Source organism: Choloepus didactylus, chromosome 12, assembly GCF_015220235.1.
Source record: "Choloepus didactylus isolate mChoDid1 chromosome 12, mChoDid1.pri, whole genome shotgun sequence".
NCBI lineage: Eukaryota > Metazoa > Chordata > Mammalia > Pilosa > Megalonychidae > Choloepus > Choloepus didactylus.
The window spans coordinates 82,973,925-82,978,410 of NC_051318.1; the positions used below are offsets into that span (position 1 = coordinate 82,973,925).

Sequence of the window (4,486 nt, forward strand, 5' to 3'; positions counted from 1 at the left end):
AACAAAACACAAGAATATACATATTCAAGAAGAGCAACAAACCCCAAATAGGACAAAACTGATAAGAACCACACCCAGTCACATAGTAGTCAAAGTGTTGAATGACAAGGACAAGGAGAGAGAGTATTGACAGCTGTAGGAGAAAAGCAATGTTTTATGTAGTAGGATCTTCAATAACATTAAGCACTAATTTTTCATCAGAAAACATGGAGTCAAGAATGCAGCATGATGAGATATTTAAAATGCTGAAAGAAAACTATTGTCAACCAAAAATTTCATATCTGGTGAGAATGTCTTTCAAAAATGAGGGACAGATTAAAATATTTCCAGATAAACTAAAGCTGAGGGAGCTCATCACCACTAGACCCACCCTACAAGTATTTATAGAAGGAAAAGGGGACCTGAATAGCCAAAACCATCTTGTAAAAGAATAACAAAGTTAGAGGACTCACGTTTCCCAATTTTAAAACTTATTGTAAAGCCACAGTAAGCAAGACAGAATGGTAGTGGCACAAGGATAGACATATAGACCAATGGAATGAAATTGAGAGTTCAAAAACCCTCATATGTATGGTCAATTGATTTTTTTTTACATCACTTTTGTTTATTATGTGAATTTTTATAATACAAACAAAAAAAATACAGAAATGCAATATATGAATACAGCTAAAAGCAGATGGTGACTTTTTTTCTTTGCAAGAGGCCATGATTCCCATTTCTAGTAAAATAAGGAGACTGCACATAGGTAGAAACAGGTTAGTCATTAGCTTCACAATTTTGCCTAGAAATGATCTATAAATGCATTTTCCCCCTGCTACTTACCATAAAGTGTAAAAAGGGAGTTAAGGGAAAGTTTCCTTGTTGGTTCCTACCATATGAAAGATGCTATACTCTATTTTAGCAAGGCCAATATATGGAAAATATCTAAACTAAATGTTATTACAAAAATGAAGCAGTAATGAGATTCTGGCTAAAGAGGGCACTAAATGAGAATAGTATATATTTAAAAGAATCCAAAACAAACAAACAAACAAACAAAAAGGTTGTTATAAAAAAGCTCTAGGTGCAGTGTAAGCATATAGGTTTTTTTCCATGTGTATTTTTAAACAATGGAAGTGTCAAAAAATAGGGTCAACTGTGTTAGACTAAATTACATTATTGTATAGGCTGCATTGAATGGAACTTCTGTATTATAATTATCACAGAGAAGCATAGTTTGCATCATATTATGGCAATTGATCCTCCATGAAAACCTTCCAGAGTCCTTTTATTTCAGAATATCCTGTAAACAATCAAACCACCAGAACATGATTGTACAACAGTAAAATGTTCTCTTGCATTAAATTGAAGACATCTGTTCTTTCCTACAAAAGTAGGAAAGGTACTTAGAGCTGTTACTTTCTAAGTACACAACAACCCTAGACAATTCAAGGCATCTTAATCTCCATCAAGAACAACAACAACAAAATAATAAGTTTGTCATGCTGTTAAATCCATCATTATGGATAAAACTGGTGCAAATTGGTCAAACGGATCCAACAAACACTGATGTCCAAGCTGGCATATTGGCAACTAATATGTAACTGGTGGTCAATAGAGGTTTTAAAAGATCTTCCCTTTCTTCTTGTTCTTTTCCAAGGTTCTCGAAGAGTTCTGTTGTTCTAATATACGTTGTTGAGCTTCCCAGTTTGCTTTCTCATCTTCAAACTGACGACGTTTTTCCTCTAGTTCTTTGTGCTGTGCTTCCAAATTCTTTTTCATTTGCTCATGGCGCCGTTGAAGCTCAGCTTCAGAATCCTTCAGTTTCTGAACTTTTTCTTTGACCTTCATCTCAAACACCTGCTCCATCTCCATCTCCATCTTCTTCATCTTGGCTACATGTCGCCTCCTTTCTTCCTCCATCTGTGCCAGAGGGCTCTTAGTAAGTTGTCCTTTATTCTTGTTGTTATCAACTCCGTTGTAAGTCACAGCTGCCAGTTTTCTGCTTCTGTAGTTCTCATAGTGTACATTATTAGTGACATCTTTCAAGTCCTGCATGTGCGTTCTTATCAACATATTTCTTAGAATTGTAAAACCACAATGTTCACCGTTTTCAACTTCAGCAGCACCACAAGGATACTGCCTTCCTCTGACCCTTTTGCCATTAACTTCAATGATAGTGTTACTACTCACCGCAGCAAGAGGTAAACGGTCCTTTATCTTTTTAACAAGCTTATTTTCTTCTTCATCATCTGTTTCAGGAAATTCATATATTTTAATTTTATGTTCTTGGATTTCTTTCATTATCTGTTTTTTAAACTGTTGGCACTCCTCTGGTGTGAGTGTGTCTGCTTTGGCAATAAGTGGGATGATATTCACTTTTTCATGTAAGCGCTTCATAAACTCAATATCCAATGGTTTAAGTCCATGTCCTGAAGGAGCAATGAAATATAAACAGCACTGCACCCTGTTGTCAGGCATTTGTCATCTGTTCACTCGAGATTCTGCATTTAGGTAGTCCTCAAATTTATTATCAATGTAGTCGATGACAGGCTGCCAGCAATTAGTATTATCCACTGCATCTCCAAATCCCGGGGTATCAACTATTGTGAGCAGCAACTGAACGCCACCTTCTTTGATTAAAACTTTGGATTATTCCACCTGTACAGTCTTTTTTATTCTACGAGAAGGACCTGGATACTCTGGAGAATACAAATCTGTGAGAAATAATGAGTTGGTTAATGTTGACTTTCCCAATCCAGATTCACCTACTACCGTAAGTGTGAATTCAAACCCTCTCTTCACAGATTTTCTGTATACTTGATTTGGGAGATTTGCAAATCCCACATAGCCTTCAAGGTTATTCTGTTGCCATGGTACTGCTGTTGATGCTCCTCTCCTCAGCAGGAGCGGATCTCGTACTGACCGACATCCCCTCCCCCTCTGAGACCAGCCCAGGCGCAGCGTAGCCCGCTGATTCTCCAAAGCCGCCTACGCCGATTCTGCCGGTCAATTGATTTTTGACGGGGATACCAAGTCCACTCAATGGGTAAAGAATAGTCTTTCTAACAAATGGTGCTAGGAAAACTGGATATACATAAGCAAAAGAATACAGGTGAACCCCTAACTCACACCATATACAGTAATAAAAAAAATTAAAATGAAATTATTTCAAAATTAAAAGTTAAAAAAATTAACTCAGAATCTATCAAATACCTAAGTACAAGAATTAAAAATATAAAACTCCTAGAAGAGACTATAGGGAAATATCACAGGCTCTTATGCTAGACAATAGTTTCTTATTCTTTACATGAAAAGCATGAGCAACAAACAGAAAAATGGGAACTCATCAAAATTAAATTTTTTGAGCATCAAAGGACTTCATCTTGAAAGTAAAATACTTACAGAAATGGGAGAAAATATTTGAAAACCATAAATCTGAAAAAGATTTAATTTCCAGAATATATAAAGAAATCCTACTACTTAACAACAAAAGGACAAAAAAACACAATTTAAAAAATGAGCCAAGGATTTTGATAGACATTTTTTGAAAGAAGATTTACAAAAGGCTAAAAATCATGTGAAAGATGATCATCGTTAGCCATTAGGAAAATGCATATTAAAAGCACAATGTAATACCACTTCACATCCAAAAGAATGGCTATTATTTAAAAAACAAAACAAAACAAAAGAAAACAAATTAAAAAGTGTTGGAGAGGATAGGGAGAAGTAAGAACACTCAATCATTGTTGGCAGAAATGTCAAGTACAGGAGCTATGTGGAAACAGTTTGGCAGTTCCTCAGAAAGTTAAGTATAAAATTAACATATGACTCAGCAAACTAACTTCTAGGGATATACCCAAGAGAACTGAGTGCAGGGACTTGAACAGATATTTATGCACTGATGTTTATAGCAGCATCATTCACAATTGTCAAAAGGTGGAAGAATCCCAAGTGTACATCAACCAATAAATTGATAAACAAAATGTGGTGTATTAGTTAGGGTTCTCCTTGGAAATAGAATCAATGAGAGATGTCTCTTATTATCAAATTGTAAAAGTGACTCACGCAACTGCGGGAGCGCACGAGTCCAAATTCTGCAGAGCCGTCAACAAGCTGTCAACTCCAAGGAAGACGTCCGACGAACTCCTCGGGAAACGAACCGACAACTTTGACGAACTCCTCAGGAAACGAACCGGCAACTTTGAAGAACTCAGGAAACGAACCGACAACTTTGACGAACTCCTCAGGAAACGAACTGGCAACTTCGACGAGCTCCCCAGGAAAAGCTTCACTGAGCAGCTGAAGAAGAAGTGAAGGTTCTCTAACTGTCCGGCTTATAAGCCTCCAACTGATCATCCGGACCAAATCCAGCCAATTGCATTCTCTCACTGTGGAAGCACGCCCCTTGATGAGTCATCAGTCAGCTGCAGTCAATTGACTGATGATCCGACAAACCAACCAGCCTCAAATAGCCTCACAGGAATCGTCAGGCCAGTGCCCGCTT

The 4,486-nt window shown here is 37.1% G+C and overlaps 1 pseudogene; it reads right to left on the bottom strand.

Moving 5' to 3' along the window:
- Window positions 1-1,602: 1,602 nt before the first annotated feature.
- On the bottom strand, window positions 1,603-2,911 carry LOC119507072 (annotated as a pseudogene).
- Window positions 2,912-4,486: the final 1,575 nt, after the last annotated feature.